The sequence below is a fragment of the Eucalyptus grandis genome, chromosome 11 (assembly GCF_016545825.1).
Source record: "Eucalyptus grandis isolate ANBG69807.140 chromosome 11, ASM1654582v1, whole genome shotgun sequence".
NCBI lineage: Eukaryota > Viridiplantae > Streptophyta > Magnoliopsida > Myrtales > Myrtaceae > Eucalyptus > Eucalyptus grandis.
In genome coordinates this window covers 33,728,347-33,748,278 of record NC_052622.1, presented here as the reverse complement: position 1 = coordinate 33,748,278, position 19,932 = coordinate 33,728,347, and the positions used below count along the sequence as shown (strand labels likewise).

At 38.9% G+C, this 19,932-nt stretch overlaps 1 long non-coding RNA gene and 1 pseudogene across 2 annotated transcripts; both read right to left on the bottom strand.

The window, feature by feature from the left end:
• Positions 1–4,413: 4,413 nt before the first annotated feature.
• On the bottom strand, positions 4,414–7,278 carry LOC120290048. Of its 2 annotated transcripts, XR_005547923.1 has the most exons (4): positions 7,033–7,278; positions 6,379–6,446; positions 5,816–5,912; positions 4,414–4,575 (listed from the first exon to the last, which is right to left on the bottom strand). It is a non-coding gene; the product is annotated as an uncharacterized LOC120290048 (long non-coding RNA). The 2 variants fall into 2 exon arrangements; XR_005547924.1 differs by lacking the exon at positions 7,033–7,278 and having other exon boundaries at positions 6,379–6,713.
• Positions 7,279–10,561: 3,283 nt separating this feature from the next.
• On the bottom strand, positions 10,562–14,333 carry LOC120289416 (annotated as a pseudogene).
• Between the last annotated feature and the right edge of the window lie 5,599 nt (positions 14,334–19,932).

Here is a 19,932-nt window from a genome sequence, read left to right as displayed (position 1 = left end):
TCTTCTGATCTTCAGCACTTTCCATCCATTTAAACTGGAATAGTGAACTGTACTTAAACTTTTAAGTGTTCTATTCTGCTTATAGTCCGTGTCCATATAATTAAACCTCTTATGGGATGATAGAAAACATGGACACTTGCACATCCATATGAGCAAGCCAACACACATTAAAATTATTTTAATAAAATTTCAGTTTGTGCATGGATAATTGAAAGTTAGACTAGAACTGACCAGGATACATTCCTGACCGGGATTTCACTAAAGCTGAAGTGAAGGGCATTTTTAATGCTGTTCAGGATGGCTGATGTAGTCACGGAGTGACACGGTATTAAAACATTTCGATGCACAAAATGGCTCTGATAGCATCCAGATGCATAACCTCATTTATAAAATGTGCTAAAATTGGCACTAAAACGTTTCTAAGGGCACAAAAGAGTATATTCTAGTAACATTCAACTTTGAGTGTCATAAGCCTCTTTTTTGTGCAATGTAAAATAGTAATTATCCTTACCTCGAGCCAGGCGGATTAAACTTTCCAACATGCGCATAGTTGTCCTTGCTGCATTGTTATGGATTTGACGATACTATTAATGGAACAAATAATACATAAACTAAGAGAGGCGGTTGATCTAATGTGCATACTGAGTAGCAGATCTTCGTGGAAGTTGATAATAGCTCAGTATAACTTTTTGGCCTCCTTAGAAAGGGATGGTCTATAGTAATCCTTTAGAAAGTGAATGTCCCTACTAGAAAAGCACAAATTCCATGTGCTAATACCTTTTCAAGGAAATGTTGTGCAGATCAAAACAAATTACACACACACACCACACACTATAGATAAAATTATTAAGTTCCTCTCATGTTCCTTACATGAAACAACAAGAAGAACCAATATATCCATAGACTGTTGAAGCATCAAGCGTAGTTTTCTTGGTTAGAAGAGGTTTAAATGATAAGACATGCTGAATACACCAACCTTATATTCCTCAAAAAGTTGAAAAGTTGTTGAAAATCCATGATTCTGTACATGTACATTCTGTAAATATTGCCCTTCTGAGAAACATCAGGACGGATTATTATTCAAGTGTCCTCCTTGCAATATCATTTTAACTTGAAAAACTTGCGGCTGAATATAAGATTCTGTCGACTAGAACTCAGTTGAACCAATTAAACAAGAGAACTTCTCTCGTGCCTCCTGAAATACAACAACCAGAATGTCTGACTTTAAAGTAGGACTAGGCATTTCAAGTGTCAGAAGCTCTCCAGGACTTCAGATCAAAGCCAAAAAGTACGACAAGAAAAATCACGTCTTCATGGATTAGCTAAAAAGATTCAGAACTCAGGCAGCTTACCTAGAGCAACTTGTAAGACTAGAGACTTGCCGCTTAAGATAAATTCCAGTATATGTAAGATGCCTATGACGCTCAGACAGGAATACAACTGATTTCAACCTTTGTCACCTGTACCCTGAAGGTAAATATCATGCTTCAACCTACAGTTCCAGAAAGGAAGTCACTGATGTTCTTGCACTTTGCTCTTGTCTTGCATCATTTGATGAGAAAAACGAATGAGCTCTGCTAAAGTTCAATTAAAATGCTGAAAGAAAATTGCAAAAGAGACTAGAACCAGCCCATTTGAAGAGTTATTTATCTCTCCACCATCCTCAGTTAGTGCAAATATTTCTAAGTGGCACACAAATTACACTGAACAACAGCGCTGACCAGTTTCAGAAGTCATAGTGAAAACACCCCTATATTTGTCAGCTAAGATTTTGAAATTATGTGGAGATACAATGACCTATCCAAGAGAATTTACCTTCTCAACAATTCCGGTGCCCAAATTTTGTTAGATCTTCTTCACCACCAACAGTATCTGACTTCCCCATTTCGTTAATTCCACAACCATTCTAATATGGATTAGTTCGTTCTGAAAAGGGAGTCTATTAGTTCAATTGATGGCATCACCTCACTGAGGATGTGAGAACAAACAACTGCATCCCATTCTGGATTTTTGTATCCGAGCAGTACCAGAACTATGTCAAATCTGCTTCACAAGCGACTGGCATTGACAGAAAGACCTAACAATTTGTATTTATGTAAATTGAACTATGATCTTTTACACTGTTTTAGTTCGAGATGATATTGAGACATCACTGCACCAAAAACAGTTTTATTTGTGCTCTTGCTAGAATATGTTATAGGGACTACTTGGTCCTGAAATCATTTATTTCGGACTTTTAATCTCCAATTTTAGCTGTATCTTGATGGATACAAATGAAGTGAGCATGCCTCAAGTTGAAAGTTAGAAAAATCGTTGATCAAGAAGCAAAATTTCCTCATGAAGCAGGCCAATATTGAGTATCTTTAGTCAGATACCCATGAAAGGTTGTGCACTGATGCATCAGTCGTCTAGCTTTGATACCCCTCTTTTTCTAAAGACTAAGGAGCCTTGCCCATAACTAAATCCACCTTGAATGAAGTATAAAATTATCAACACACCATTAAAGATGGAGCTGGATGGAGTAGACCAAACAATTAAAAAGATGCAGAGAATTAATAGAAAAAGCTTCAGTGGAAGTAAGACATATTCAACGGGGATAAGGGACCCCCCAGGTAGAGTAAAAAGGAGAAGGCTTATTGTACTTAGAAGGTTGTTCAATGATTTGGTAAAGAGGGTGGGTGTGATCGCAATCAACTAAAAGGGAAGTTCCTTGATGGGGGAGATCTTGGTCAAACCAGGACAGGGACATTGCTTTGGTATCATACTGCTCCTTCGGGTTGTTGCACCAAACACAATTGTTTTACTGCTGAGAGTAGTTAGAAGACCAGTGTGCAAAAATAAATCTCAAAAGTGCATTCCAGTAATAACTTATTGCAGCACAACATGATTTAGAAACTTGCATAACAAAGACACAGAGTTGCACCAGTTTTACAATGAAATGAAAATAAAAATGCTGATATAAGCATAGGTCAGTTAACTAGCTGACAGAAGATTAAAAGATGGCTCTTTCAAGCATTTTTATACAGGACTCTGCAGACAAGCCCTTATCCAACTTCCTTTTCATTTCTAATTTCAATGTCACAGGAAAATTCTTTCTATTATACAGTCACTGTTAATCTATATGGACAAAGGGTCATTGAAATCTGATAAATAAGCTGGATCAAGCTCTAGTTATTTGGTTGTTCTTTACAGTATGGCTGCTCCTATGCTTAATTCCAAATATACCTTTTGGAACAATATATTATGTGAAGAAAATATTCAACTCAGGCACTTATTGTCTGTTGGTATGTGGCCTTTCGTATGGTAGCCCTATCATGCTCCATCAGGCCATCATTGAAAATGTATAGTACCTTTGGTATTACAGGTCTCTTCATTGCCAGCAAAAGCCTTACAATGCAGCTAAAACATATCGTTTTCATAAATAGCATAGCCAAAACTACCATAAAACTCTAACTTTGAATCCGACAAGCACTGCTACCTAAGTGTGCAGGACTACATAGCGCCTTGCAAGATCCAGCGAAAAGGCTTCCATTACAATGACATGAAGATCCAAAAGCGCCCAGTTACAGTTCTAGATGTGACAATCATCATGCTTCAAAGTGTAAACACTTTCTCCAGGTGCAAGGAACTTCCCCAGCTGCAGCAGTAGGGAAGGCCTTTCGAGCAATTTTATGTGGACACTCCACTTGGTTTGAGCATTTGAATATCCTCCCCACCAGAATATTAACACTCATTAGCTGATGCTCATACTAGCAAACTCCACCATCCATATAGCATCAGTACGTATCTTTTCAATTTCAGTAAAAGAATGATCGCACTACAAAAGCCTGTACTTTAGAAAGGCAACATGAGTTATAAGCAGTAAGAGTTTTCCATTTCCCACCATTGATTGATAGTGACTAACTAGTGAGGGAGATGATCTTCCGATGCCCCTTCCTCCGTTCATTATAATTAAATTCTCTATAATTGAGCCTTGTTACAACATTACAAATTAGGTGGAAAATTACCAAAGGAGGTGGAATAAGCTACTATCGCTTGCAAATCATAGAATGTAATTCTCTTCTAAATATTCAATCTTACAATTCTGCTATCAAAATAAGGCTAACACCTGGAGTTCAATCTCACAAAACAAGGGTCTTCTAAGCTTAAGTAAGTCACTTTAGCTTCTAAAGCCTCCTTACATGTCCTAAGTAGTAACTTTGGAAACCATGAGACTCCTATTTGGGAAAACACGTTGGATATAACATCAACTTTATTGGTTTCACTGTGCAATTTATTCCTCATCTGGCAAAGCACATAGAGTTCATCAATTTTCATTATTATCTGCAAGCTTTAAACTTGACATAAGGTTTATTCTATTGACAAGTAAGATCGAAGTCTATTGGTCAAGAAAATTAATAAGGTGAGGAGTGAGGACTAGAAGGATAGAACCATCCACATTTGTAAGCAGTAATCAATCTGAAGGTTCTCTCATTAACTCATCGAATCTTACCTCCAATCTTAACTGCAGTTACAGTCAATCCAGCACTCCTGCTCCCAAGCTAGTGGTTATGACTGGTCGATTACTGCATTTGCCTAGAAGTTGTTCCATGTTCCACATATTCGAAGTATACAGTGAACAAGAATGAGATGGAAATGACATGTTATGAAGGAAAAGTGCAGTGTTGTCTCTTAAAGAACAAGAAACAATAAGGCACAGGTCAAAAGAAACCACTATGAAGTTTCATGTGCGTCAAACTTAAGCTTCAAAGTGTAATATCGATAATAACACTTATACAGAGATCACATATCCTTTGATTAACTACTAGTTTAACTCGAATTTTAAATTAAATATGTGTGTGTGTGTGTGTGTGTGTGTGTGTGCTCGCATTTCCCAACAAGAAGCAAATGACTTCTTGAATCTTTGTATGCATCAACATGTCGATACCTCCAACAAGCATCAAAGCAACTAAAGTTGACAACGGATACACAGATTCTATCAAAGAAGTGGGTGAATTCTATTACATAATGAAGGGACATCAGGTACAAACAAGGAGGATTGAGCATATTCCTGCAATTGGTTATCGATTGTCACTGAAGATATGTTTATGAAATATCTGTCACTCAGACAATAGCTAAAAGAACTTTAAGAACAAGAACATATTTGCCAACATATCACAGAAAAGTAATGGATGGGTTCCTGCTTTATTTGAAATTGCTAATGGCAATATGATGCTACTGTCTTTGGTGACTTCAAGCAGATCTCCAAGAGAAAAGGTAAACTCGTTAAGATCAAACCAAATTGCCTTCCAGTGCATCCTGACTTTTGCTAAATAAAGATCATGCCCACTCTATTCTTTAGTAAATTCACTGCCATTCCTAATTTAGTGGCATCATGTTTTCAATTGGTTAGGCATGCCAACTTATTCCAAGGAGGTGGAAGCGAGATCTCCGAACCCTTCCCTCACAAATTAGTTCTTCGAAAAAAGCTACCAGTCAAATTAGGTCAACCAGTTGAACTAAGTCACCACCAACCTTCAACATTCTTTTTCCCAGACGGCATATATAGAAAAACCAAACTCCCTCGCAAATTCATTCTTTGAAAAAAGCTATATCCAGTCAAATTAGGTCGACAGTTGAACTAGGGCACTACCAACCTTCAACATTATGTTTCCAAGATGGCTTATATAGAAAAACCAAACCCCTGGTCCAGTTTTGAAACGACCGTTGAGAATTCAACTTGAAGATCAGAACCAAGTGAGGGAAAACATTATCTGAAATCTCTATAGAACTCAACCAAGAGAACAAGCCATTGACAACTGATTCAGCTCAATACCTCACAAGATTGGCAACTAGCAGTGGCTCGAGATCACACCACACATCCTTCAGATCAGGAGACCACTTCACAGTCAAAATTCCTGGGACAATTATATCTGCAGAAAAGAAAATGCCATCCATAGTAAGAGCAAACCTAGGCCAGGAAAATTTGAAGGCAATGTGAGGTAGAGAAGCAAGAAATTCATCATGGCAGATAGATTAGAAAATCAACTTTTGTCTGTACCTTGATAATAGAAGGGACAAGAAACTGATGGTTATGTCCAAATCTTTTATATTCTCCCATTTATAAATATATGAAAATATTTAATCTAAGTGTGATTCTGGAGATTATGCGATATCCTGCTTTAAATGTCAACCAGTTCATCCTTCAAAATAACAGGAATTGAACAAGAGATGGCCTCAACACCCAACAATTTTGTGCTTTCTTGAACTTTCATTTCCCCATAATCATGGCATGATGCCGTCTCTACAAATTGGAAACCTACACAAATTTCCTATTATTGACATTGCAAGCCAAACACAGAGCTGTAAATGGACATCAGAGTAAAGATGGATAAAAACCTGAAATGGGCAAATGGCTTTGCAGAACTATGCAGTTTCTCGTTTCCAGCTCACAATAAACTGGGAAGCTACATAAGCAAACAGGAAAATCAAAAGGTTGATTTTAAAAAACAATCGTTGATGTGTGAGAATTGACTTAAGAAGAACGAGAAGATATTATTCTCAATTCTCAAGTTCCATCAAATGCTCATTCCCTTCCAAAATGTAAATTGTTAAAAATGCACTCTGAGGAGGTTCGACATAAAAGAAGGTAGATAAGACAAACTCATAAGGATTTATTGGCTTGCTAGCCAAAATAGCAAAGAAAACGAATGGTCCACTGTGCGCTAGTGCCTTGCAATAAATGAAGTGTGCGGAGAAGGACCTCCTGTAATTACATCTTTGACATTTATACCATTTAATACTACATTTTTACTGCTCCAGGCCTTATCAGTTATTATAGTCCCCTTGAGTGTAACAAGGATACCTCGATGCTTCACATTCACATGGCCAATGCTTGTAGAAGTATCTTGATACAGCATAAAGCAACCCACCATATAGAACATGGAAGGTGGAAGTAAATGGTAAACATCCAGAAATTTCTCAAAAGAAAGTACACCATTGTGTTACTTGTTGTAAAGAGAAGTAAACCAGGGTTTCAAGTGGGGATCCTACCATGTGAATGAAACCCTCCTTCACTCCATCTGTTTCCCAATACCACTCTCTGCACACGCTGTCATATCAGTTGAACATCTCATTCATGTAAATCCCCAGCTTTCCCACTTTAAGCACGGATGAATATTCTTATGTATAATGAAACCAACAGCAATAATAAGAATCTTCTAAATTCCAATTAACAGAAGCTTCAGAAATTAGTATATGATTACAATTGCATGCTCACAACTTGGCGGAAGATATGTCTCTCAAATATACTGCTCAACGCAGGGTAAAAAGAAAGGTAAAATTTATTTACCCTCAGAAAAAGAAGAATTAATAAAGAAGAAAAAATCCTGTCACTCTTGTCACAACAGTATTCGGTATGGGATCAAATTCATGTATATTAACTGCTTTTCGTACCATGGGTAAGTCATGATTTGCACACTACCTACGGAATCAGGGAGAAGCTCTTACAAGGGACAGAAACAAACTAGAGGCTTTATGTCAAGCAGAACGAGAGGAATTTGGTGATAGATCGTAGGAATGGAGTTTAATGGAATCCGTCTGCACATATCATGAACAACCAAACACGAATTAAATTCATCAATTAAAAGCATGTAAGACAAACCATAAGCTTCGTGAGGATACAGTCCGACAGTCATGTGGACAACATCCCAAGGAACGTTAAAGCGTCGTCTTTTGGGAATGGCTCTCTACCCAACACTACACTTCACATCTTTCATACCCTATATAGCACTTGCCATCACATTTACTTTCTAGAGCAAATACGGTCACAATTTACTTTGCAGTAAATCTGGCTCCACAAATAAATTACTACATACGCATAATCTCCACTAAACCAACTGGACTGGACAGCCATTCCCTCCATTGAAAAAGGAACGCCGTCAGTGAAAGCTCAGATTACATGCAAGCTTAGACAACAAACAAGGAGCAACCCAGGGCAACTTTCTCGAAAACATTGAAAAATATCCGTACCACGTTTCAGTCGCTTCAGTTAGATCACTTCTTTCACCCGTGTTATCGAACACCTTGCCAATTAGGGAAACGAAGCAAATCCATCCACGAATCAGGGGATCAGAAAGGGGTAATGCTGCGCGGCCTCGTCGTCGAAATGCTTCGGGTACGAGAGAAGACGAGGCGCGCGAGAGAGGAGGATCGCAATCCGAAAGCTCTGCAAATCCGAAAAAAGAGAACGAGAAAAGGACAGATTCAAAACATTTTTCAGCATCGATATGTCATCGTCAAATCGAAGAAAAAAGCGAGGGGAAGTACTCGACGCAGAGAGAAAGAGAGAGAGATCGAATGAAGATTGATCCGAGTAGAAGCGTTACCAGAAATGCGGCCCTTTGATTTCACGCGAGGGCTAGGGTTCTCCTCCATCTGCATCGACGCCATTGATGAATGCGGAGAAAGCACGAACGGAGAGAGAGAAAGAGAGTCGGAGCAAAGGACAGGAGGTTCTAGGCGGGAAAACGTGCATACTCATGCCGATTGATGTGCCTAACGACTGTGTGTTTTTTCTTTTGTTGAGATAATTGCCCTATACTTTGACTCGATATATAACTTTATCTCTGAACTTCTAATTGATTCAACGCAGTCCATAAACTTTAATTAAATGTGTAATATTATCCCTAAATTTTTTATTTCTTCAATGTGATCCAATTTTTCTTTTTTTTATAAATGTTCAATAGTAAAAGAATAATATTGAACATTTTTATATAATTTAAGAACTAAATTGAACATATATCAAAACTTTAATGATCACATTAAGTAAATTAAATGTTCGACATTGCATATTAGCCTAAAATTCAAGAATCATATTAAATAAATTAAAAGTTTATAGATGATATTATACATTAGGCTATAATAAATTAAAAGTTTATAGATGATATTATACATTAGGCTATAGTTCTAAGATAATTCATGTTGTTTTCCCTTTATTATGAAAAGATTTTAATTGATGTGCCAAGCAACTCAAGTATTAATTTTGTAAATCAACCTTATTATATTCAATGCCACTCATTTATTAGATCCTTCCAATGTAGACAAGTAAAACAATCCGATATTATTGATTATCGAGTATTATCAGTGTTGTTGAAATATTCCATGTGACTTGGTACGGAGAGCTATACACTTCTTACATACACATGATCTAAAAGCCATATTTATGAATGTCTCTCTTACCATAAAATCACATTTCAATTAGGGGTGAGCAGTAGTCTAGAGTCGACCCTGGACCGGCCCAACCTTGTCCGTCCTAGTCCAATTCCCAAGGAGACTGGGTCGGTCCTTGGTCCTAAAATCCCAGGACCAACACTGTGCGGGTTGGTCCTCGGTCATAAGAGTTTTGGGTCGGTCCAACCCTGGACCAACCCAGTATATTATATTATATTCTATTATTTATAATTCTTTTATATATTTAAACCTAAGTAAAATGTCTCGTTATATTATATTATATTATATTGAGATGTTCTATTAATAGCACTAATAGTAATTTCAATTTAAAACTTTTGTTGAGTATTAATTAAATGTCATTCGTTTTGTTTTCAGGTGTTTAAAAGTTCAAGTGAATTAAGAAGATGTGGAGTTATATATTCATGGTTTATATTAAGTATTTTGAACTTTTTATGGTTTAATTGTATTAATTCCAGCTGCATTTTGCTTTTTAATTTGTGTCAAATGGTAGAAGTTTTTGAAGAGTAGAGTAGTACTGTAGTTGCTACAATGATTTGCTAGTCGAGTGGTATGAAGCTCGTTTTTTGGTTGAGTGGACTCTACATGATCAAATGCAGAATTTTGGTTGAGTGGACTCTACATGATCAAATGCAGAAAAACGCTTTTGCATATGGTGTTATGAATATTAAAGATAGATGATTACAATAATTTTCCACCTTGTCCCATATCTCGATGAGTGGTTAGCAAGTACGGAATTTTTATTATTGTGTCATCTTAAATTTGCTAAATATGTATCGGTATTCATAGTTTAGTTACACAATGCCACATTGTCAATGAATGTGTAATGAATGTGTAATTTGAATTTATAGGTTTGCTTTTTTTAGGGAGTATAAAAAATAAGACGAAAAAAATTATCGATCGGTCTCAGGTTGACCTTGGAACCGGACCAAACACATTAGGTCGGTCCGGTCCTTGGTCCCAGGCTCAATAGGATTGGTCCTTGATCCTAAAAATTGAGGACCGACTCGAGGACCGACACTGTACGGGTTGGTCCTAGGATTAGGGGGTGGCCCGGACCAACTCGCACCATGCTCACCCCTAATTTCAATACAAGGGAATGAGCAAAATAAATTCAGAGCCACGGGCAAGAGAGACTAGACACTTACACAGCAATGTAGACAATCCCAAGAGGCTACCCTGTGTTTCGGATTTATATCATATCTTCTGTTAGAGATGAACAATCATATCCAACAACTGGTACTGCATAGTGCATCCCATGGAGCACCAAACACAGGGTGATGATAATGGCATATTTCATCCAAAAACAATGACAAAACACAACACAAGAATATAAGGACTCAAGTGGGGAATTGAACTCAACCACTTCAGACCAGTATTAACAAGCACAGCTTCTCCAAAGAGCCGGTATAAGATTCGCTTGGGGTTACACATTTCGCCTGGTTTATGTTTGTCTTGGTAAGGAATAGTGAATCACTTCCAAATACAAGTACAACATACATACCATGGAGCAGCAAATTGACAAATACAGAGGAGAACTGATAATAATGGCCTCTTTTACTAAAAGAAAAATGGGACTTCTTTTCCTGGTCAAAGATTTTACAATTTAGTTGAACCAGCAGATAAAGCATGATTGATGAGCTCCCTTCTCAATATCTTTCCTGCGGGATTCTTGGGGATGCTACTGATAAAAGCAAGACGCCTTATCTTCTTGTATGGAGCAACCTGCAAACCCAGTTTAATGAAATTAGAGAAAAGGGTTGGGTTGTCTATGGGTTTGGACCGGGCAAAACACCCTGCAAATTTGCTATGTGCTACTCAAATGGAACAAGTCATCTGATTGAGCTATGTTATCCAAGTAAGCTTTAGCAAGTGAAACAAAGGTATTGTACAAAAGAGCACGCCCAATTTTTGGATAGACCTAGTAGCATTGACTGCTCACCAAAAAGTTACGTGACAAACTGGGGTTTAAGGGGAGAAAAGAAAAACATTAGCAGCATGGAATACAAGGGTTGGAGCAGATGCTTTCTAAGGCGGTGTTAAAACTGGTTGGGGTACTCGACTAATTGCCCCGCATACTGTTGAGAACACCAGGTGCCCAGCAAGTCAGTGATTGGGAATCTGATAGTGTCCCCTATGATATTGGGAAAAATTAAGAGTCCCAGTTGTTCTCATAAACAATGTATAGATGCCTCAGCGTTTTCATTTAGCATCTTCAGGGCATCAACACCTCTACTTCCCTGGGAAAATCCCAAAAACTGAAGAAGAGTCTTCCAAAACAGATGAATCCAGGAGGACCATACCCGTTCAGCAATGAAATCCATGATTTCAGATTCTGTAACAGATGCACCAGGCTTCCTCACCACAAAAGCCATTGGAACCTGACCTGCCTCTTCATCAGGATACCTGATCCCAAGCAATACACTTGGATTAGTCTTGTTGGTTACTTAAGCAATGAGCCACTTAGCCAGAAAGAAAGCACATTTATGGATCTCACAACACACCAAAGTTCGACAAGTACATTTTAAGCAGATAAAGATTTGCCTCAAAAGTAAATGCGATCGCAATCATTTGGCACAATGGTAGGACAACTCTCAACCTTTTAAACATCGACTCACCAATACCTTGCATGTCCTCCAAGTAATGAAAAGAATAGCCAATGTTGAATAAAAATAAGATAGACTTTGGCTCATGCAAACTCAATGCATCTATGTTTGACCAAAAAGAAAAAAAGAAGAAGAAACAAACACTCAACGCATCTATGAAGGTCATAATACAAGCACTGGAGCATACGGTATCACCGCGGCTTCTGCAATTTGTTGATGAGATTGAAGTAAATGCTCCAATTCAGCAGGTGGAACCTGTAGGATGGGATGAGATTGAGATGACAATTTCTGATTACAGAAAAATGGGAAGCATCACATTTCCTCAGTGAAAGATTCCTTATGACAGCAGCTACCTGATATGCCTTGTATTTTATCAATTCCTTTAGCCTATCTACAATGTAGAGGAACCCCTCTGAGTCAAAGTAACAAAGATCGCCAGTTTTTAGCCAACCGTCAGGGTCCAATGTCTCAGCCGTCGCCTTGTCATCTCCAACGTAACCTACATGGAATCAGGAAAGATTCAGAACATCAGAGTTTCACAAGTGATACGTGAAGCTCAAAGAGGAGGTCAAGCAGTGAAATGAGAAATGCTTATGCCAGAAGCAGCATAGTAATTGTCGATGTCTGAGGAAACCAGGATATCTAATTTTGTACTGCAATTTTTTGTAAGCAAGTCAGTGTTCCAATAGAAAGAAGATAATTTTCTAACTTGATGGTGATTGAACAAAATGTGTGCAACAGATCTCAACACGGGTTTTGTTCGCAGATTCCAGGAGGAAAGCAATCCAGGATGAGAGATTGTGGTATGACTATTGACCTTTCATGATGGCTGGGCCACGCAGCCACAATTCGCCTTTGCAGCCGGGAGGTAGAGCTTCTCGAGTAACAGGATCGACTATTTTGGCTTCCATATGCCCAGAGAGGCGACCGACGGAGCCGTATTGCTTGGTCTCATCAGGCCCCATCAATTTACTTCCTAAGAGGCTCTCTGTCAATGCATAACCCTGAAAAATTCATTCGGACATGTTGATGTAGACACAGCCCTTAGTCACTTACATCTATTGATCTTTCGTATCCATCAACACAAAACTTTGTGCCTGTATCTACTTCCTCATATTCTACAACTCTTTCGCGTCATCTTCATCCAAAATTCTAGTACAGCACTGTCATGGTACGAGCGCCGTTCCTATTGGGGTAAGCTTACTAGTACGAAGTTAGTATTTGGTGGTTAAAAAATCGCATTTCAATACAAGGTACTGGTTTAGGATTTTTGTCACAAGAATACCAGTTCAGAATTTTCTGTAGTTAAAATATTAATTTGGGATAAATTTACTATATGTGCACCGGTTTGAGGTTTTCCTTATACTAAACCTAAAATTAAAGGGCTAACTATCTTTTTGGCCAAATAAATTACAAAATATGAAAGCTATGTTAGTTTTAATATCTTTAGCACTACTAGCATTTTACCTGCACCAGCTCCACGTTAGTGAATTGCTGCTGGAACCGCTCGCAAACCTCCTTCCCGAGCGGCGCTCCGCCACAGATGACGGTGTGGAGCGAGCTGAGGTCATACTTCCTGATCAGCTCCGACTTCACCAGCGCCAGCACGACCGGCGGCGAAACTGGCAACGAGCCGACTCTATACTTCTCCACGGCCTTCAGCATGGCCTCAAGCTCGAACTTCCCCGTCAGAACCACGGTCGCCCCTATCCCAAAGGCGTTCAATATCCCCGCAAAGCCATACACGTGGAACAGGGGAAGTGGAAACAGCAAAACGGGCTTCGCGCCTGGCTCGGCTTGGCGAGCGCTGGCAAGCCCCGCGATCATGTTTCCGTGGGTCATGAGTACGCCCTTGACCCGGCCCGTCGTGCCCGAAGAGTAGAGAATCGTCGCGGGGTCCGCCTGCGTGACCCGGTTGACATTGCGGAGAACGGGATCGGTCTCCTTCAGTCCGGTCCGGGACAAAGCGGACTGGAACTCGGGCGAGTCGATGAGGATGATGCCGTGCCCGAGCGTAGGCAGCTTGTGAGCTGCTTGGGAGGTGACGAAAGCGAGGACGGGCTTGCTGAGCCCGACCAGGTGGCGGATCTCGGAGGCGGAGCTCAGGGGTTCGCGGGGGACACGACGATGCCGAGGGAGAGGAGAGTGAAGTAGATGACGGAACGTAGAGGGAAGGAGGCGGGAGGACGAGGGCGACGTCGTTCTTGGAGAGCGAAGGGAAGCGGCTGGCGAGGAAGGCAGAGAGAACGCGGCATTGCGAGAGGAAGCGCGGGTAGGTGACCCGGTGGCCGGTGGCGGCGTCGACGAGGAACGGCAAGGAGGAGGAGGAGGAGGGGAGGATGGAGAGCAGGAAGTCGGTGAGAGAAATCCGGAGGGAAGGAGGAGGGAGAGGGACGGAGGGCCTGAGGCTGTGGAAGGTCCTGGTTTCCGCGCAGAAGCCATTCATGGGTTCGAGTTTTTGGTGCGATGAATAGTTTCAGCCATCCTGAAGGGATGATAATGGCGTCGGCCATGGCGACGAGTGCCCACTATTTCCCGTCTTGTCAGAGAATTAAAAGCACGAGATGATATGACGCATGAACAAACTACAAAGTGTAATTCAAGATGACTAACCACCATTCCCCACTTTTTTAACTTACGGTGTTCATAGCAGAAAAGCTGACAGGTGATGTTAATGCGCACTACCTATAATAACACTTGGCTTAAAAATAGCGATGACACCTTCGCACTCACATGCCCAATCATTGTAAAAGTATCTTAATATGGTATAAATAGGGCGTTTGACTAGACTTTTGAAAAAGATAAAGAATTTTAGGTTAACGAGATTTTTGAAAATATAAATTATGTTTATTAAATTATAATCTGAAATTTTATGAAGTACAAAATAATGTTTGAAAAACATTATATTTACGTAGGACTTTATAATTAGAAAAATAAAAATTCAATCAAAGAAAAAAAAAGTTGGTCAGTGAAAGGCAAGCGACCACCAGCATCAAAATCTATTGTTAACGGTCAACACTAAAATTGTAAGACCTCAAGCGACCCTCTATGGTCAACATTCAAAAATACCAAGATAGTAATATCTCTAACTTAGCTTAGCTACCTTCCTTAAAGGATCCTACGGATTTGAGAAGAAGTGTTTAGAGAGTCATAGAGAAAATTTGGATAAGCGCACACTTTATTTCAAGAGATTCTACCCAAAACATTACATCTTCTTTGCCTTTTATTGGTATTAAGAGGTCATAAAATAAAAAAAACAAAGACCAAACTCACAAGTCCTAAAACACACAAAGGCTCTGGAATTCCCAATCAAGAATTATTCTAGGTGATATAAACAATGACTGTGAACAGTAATTTTCGTAGTCTATCACTGCAATACTTCACTACGGTAACCTGTGCTATAGTAACTTTTGCTATAGGTCTATTTATCATCCCAAGAATTATAATTATAGTCTAAACCATCAGAGCTATATCTTGCAAGCCGTTTTTCCTCATAGAATTGTTCCATTCCAATGTCATCAAAGGATTCCATTTGTGAGATCAGAACATCTCACAAACTTTGACTACTTAAGGCACGTTCTTCTTCATGAATCTCGAAGAGTCCTGGAGTGTCGACAAACATGATTGGTTGGGGCCAGTTTGATATTTGAGCATAATGGGAGACTATGCTGAGGTCCATTTCAAGATATAAGGAAAAAAGTCATTGATCATGAGGATTTTGAGAGAGAGGATTTTTCCATTTGGCATAGGATGCTTGAGCATAGGATTCCTGAGAGGACTATACGAGATCGTTTATGTCTGTCATTTTTTGTTCTTGTAATGGAGGTGTCCTTACTTGATTATGTGCTTACTTGAATTGCTCAAGTGCTTGTCTAGCTTCAAGTACAAGACCATAGTGGTCCCACGTGATAGGTATAAAGTTGTCCTATACTTCTTAAAGAATGGTATGATTTTCTTAGCATAGGACTCTCTCCAATTCTCTATAACTATATTAGATAGATTCGATGCAATCAATAAATGATTTGTAGATATGAGTTTGTTGAAGATGTGATTGAGACTTATAGGCAGTGGTTCTTACTCCTTCCAGTGCATTGGTGAGAGTACCATTATGTCGCACAAAAGTTGGGCAACCTCGGATGAGGGTAGTGCAACCCAGGTGACCTCGACGAGGGCCACCTAGTTGTGCAACTTGGATATAGGTCGTGCGTACCTTCGTGAAGAGCTACCCGAGGTCGCATGACTAGGCGACCCTTGCCGAAGGTCGCTGCAACTTGCAGAGGTCACGCGACTAGCCGGTAATGGTTGCTGGGGATTGTTGTGACCATATTGGCCTCTCTCCAACCTATCAACTCCTCGCAGCCACACACAATCATGCCAATTAACTCAATGGAAAAGAAGATGAACAGTGAAATCACAAAGGGCAAAAACGGAAACAAAATTAAGTGAGGAAAATTTTGGAACAAATTTTTAGACTAAACGCTGGATGGGCATACAGAGAATGTTGAAAGCTCAAAAGTAAGACCTGTCTTGGGCTTTCAGCCTTCTAAAGGCTAGCCTTTGCAAAATGGGGTTTCAAAAAATTTATGCCAAACACTTGTTGTTTGGCCCAAGGCTTTTGGACCTTTCCCAAACACATCCTAATACATCTCACCATATAGAATATGTAGGGTAGAATTTGATGGTAGACATCCAGAAATTTATCAAAAGAAAGTACGCTATTGTGTTAATTGTTGTCAAGAGAAGTAAACCACGGTGTCAAGCAGGGATCTTACAATACTGATCCTCATGTGAATGAAACCCTCCTTCACTCCATCTATTTCCCAGTACAACTATCTACACACACTGTCATATCAATTGAACATCTCGGTCATGTTAATACCTAGCCTTCCAATGCGAATGAATATTTTTATGTATAATGAAACCAACAATAATTAATAATAAACTTTTAAACTCCAATTAACAAAAGCTTTAGAAATTAGTATGTGATTACAATTGCATGCCCACGACTTGGAGGAAGATGTCTCTCAGATACATTTGCTCAACACGGTCAAAAAGAAAGGCGAAAATAGGAAGAAGAATTAATAAATAAAAAAAAATCCCGTCACTCACGTCACAACAGTATAAGGTATGGGATTCATGTATGTTAACTGGTCTTCAAAGGGTGTGAATGGTAATATTTTTATTTCATGGAATAACTTTTTTTAAAATAATCATTTTCTATTTTTACTCCATGGAATAATTTCTGAGTAAACTAACATATTTGATAACTATATAAATTTTTTATTTTTGAAATAGAAAAAGAATATGAATATGTTTGGTACCATCTACAAAAAGAATAAGAATTGCTGCCTTTGACTGTTCATGGTCGTCGCTGTTGTTGCCTGCTGTTCCCAACCGTTGACCGCCTGGCGGCCACGGCAGGTGGCAGTAGTTAATGAGCTGTCGGCGGCGGTTAGTGGCAATTAGCAATGAGTGGGTGGCGGTGGTCGCGGTCGGCAAATCAACTAGTAGCGATCGGCAAATAGTAGCCCGCGAGGAGCGGCAAGGAAGAAAAAAAGAAAAAGAATATTTCTAGAAATTGTTTCTAGAAATAAAAAGTTACTTTTTTCTACTTCTTGTTTTTATTTCAAATCTATTTCTTGATTACTTTTCTATTCTGGAGAATAGAAAAATTAGTTGACATTACTAAATGAATTGATGTTCTTTTTTTTTATTCCGGGGAGCATAAGAACAAAAGAATAGAAAAACATAAATGTTTTCATTCGCAACCTTCATGATATGGGTGAGTCATGGTTTGTACATTATTTACCGAATCAGGAAGAAGCTCCAACAAGGGACAAAAACAAACTAGAGGCTTTCTGTCAAACAAAATGAGAGGAATTTGGTTATTGTTCCTAGGAATGGAGTTTAATGGAATCCATCCGCGCATATCATGAACAAACAAATTCGAATGACATTCATTAAAAAAAAAAAAAAAAAGCATGTAAGCCAAACCATAAGCTTCGTGAGTATACAATCCGACAATCATATGAACAACATCCAAAAATGCTAAAGCATCATCTTTTGGGAATGACTCTCTACCCACACTCCACTTCTCAGCAACTTCCATACCCGGATGTAGGACTCACCATCACATTTACTTTTTAGAGCATATATGGTCGCAATATACTTTGCAGCAAATCTGGCTCCATGGATGCATAAACTCCACTAAACCAACTAGATTGGATAGCCATCCCCTCACTTAAAAGGAATGCCGTCGGTGAACGCACATATTACATGCATGTTTAGACAACAAACAAGGAACTCTCGGAACATTGGAAAATATCCATACCACGTTTCAGTGGCTTCAGTTAGATCACATTTTGACCCGTGTTCTCAAATGCCATGCCAGCTAGGGCAACGAAGCAAATCCATCCCCGAATCAGGGGATCAGAAAGGGGTAATATGTAGTCGTCGAAACGCTTTGAGTGTGAGAGAAGACGAGGTGCGTGAGAGGGGGGTCGCTATAATATATGGGCCATAAATCCAGCCCAAGATATTAATTAGTTAAGCCCAAAGCCGGGCCATGTCTCTTGCAAGCCCACAGGCCATCTTCAATCACCTTCTTCATTTGTTGCCACTCAAGTCAGCGGACAGAACGAAGACAAAACAGGGAGCTCGCGGAAGAGAAAGGAAAAAGGGGAAAAGGGGAAAATTTTGGCATGCTCACAATCCGAATGACTCACCAAACTAACTCAACTTCGTTTTGCAACGCTGGTAAGTGATCGAAGCCTCTAATTGTCTATTCGAAGGAGTCGTTGCAATTAGGGTTTGAAATTCTGAATTCTTGGAGATTTGTGCAACAAAGTTTGATTTTTGAGTTACTGAAGTGCGTATTTTTATAAAAATGATAGTTTAGGTTATTGTGAAGCTGTAAGATTTTACAAATCTTAATTTGAGCTTACGGTTTGCCTGGAACAAAATTTTCAAGTTTGGCGCACGTTCTAGACTGAATAGTAACTTTGGGCCTGAATTTTAGCTATTTTCAGTGAATTTTGGGGCAACTTAGTTGGTTTGATGTAATACATCAAGAGAGCTTTTAAAGGATTATAAGATGGCTCGAAACGGAATTTTGTAGAGGAAGCTATGAAGAAACGAAATTCAACACGCAGGCCACACCTAGCGGACAATAATAGATTGCTACCAGAGACGAGCTTTTCATTGGTGTGTAGATATCATTTTATCAACAAATAAGCATATTATAGTCAAATTGTTCATTAGAATATCGTTTTATTCAATATTTTGATAATGTTTTCATTGATTATTAGAAATTCGAGTGCGTCGGCTCGACTAAGTACCGTAGTTGGTTTTTGACTTTTCCCAGGTGAGTGATACTACTTCTTCTTTGTATTTTAAACTTATGTTTTGAAAAACATTATGGATTATATATATGCTATGATTTAATAAATACTATCTTTTGTTGTATAAAACAAAATTGAGCTTTCACTGCCATTTTGTTGTTTGAAAGAGTTAATTGTCCTTTGATTTTGGTTTGAATGATTGTTTGGAAATGGTTTGCAGAAACCTTTATAAAAGAATCTAGAAAATTGTGGTTCTTGAAGAATACTTTTATATTTATATATTAAATGCCTGAGTTATAAGATGACTCTCATTCTGATGTTGGATTACTGAATATTTGTGATTAATAATTGATACTTAGTGTCTTTGTGAACCTTGAGAGGTGTATGAGTATGCACATATTAATCTAGGATATCCTTGTAGGCTAAGCCATCATCTAATAATAGGTAGAGACCTAATCAAGGGGGAATCTTGGTCGTCTTATTATGAGCATTACAAGTCACCATAGTTAGATGTCTGAGCATGAATTGGTCAGTGGAGTGAACCATTGACATATGATTTGAGCTTAGTTGATGGAATGAACCATCGATATGTGGTTTGATGAGATTAATCAATGGACTAGATCATTTACACATGCTTTTATGAGATTGACTAATGGACTAAACCATTGGTGTTTTGAGTAGTTGTTTTATAAATATATTTTGGTAAAGAAAATTATGGTTGTGTTTTAAAAATGTATAGTGATTTCTTGATCTGCTTA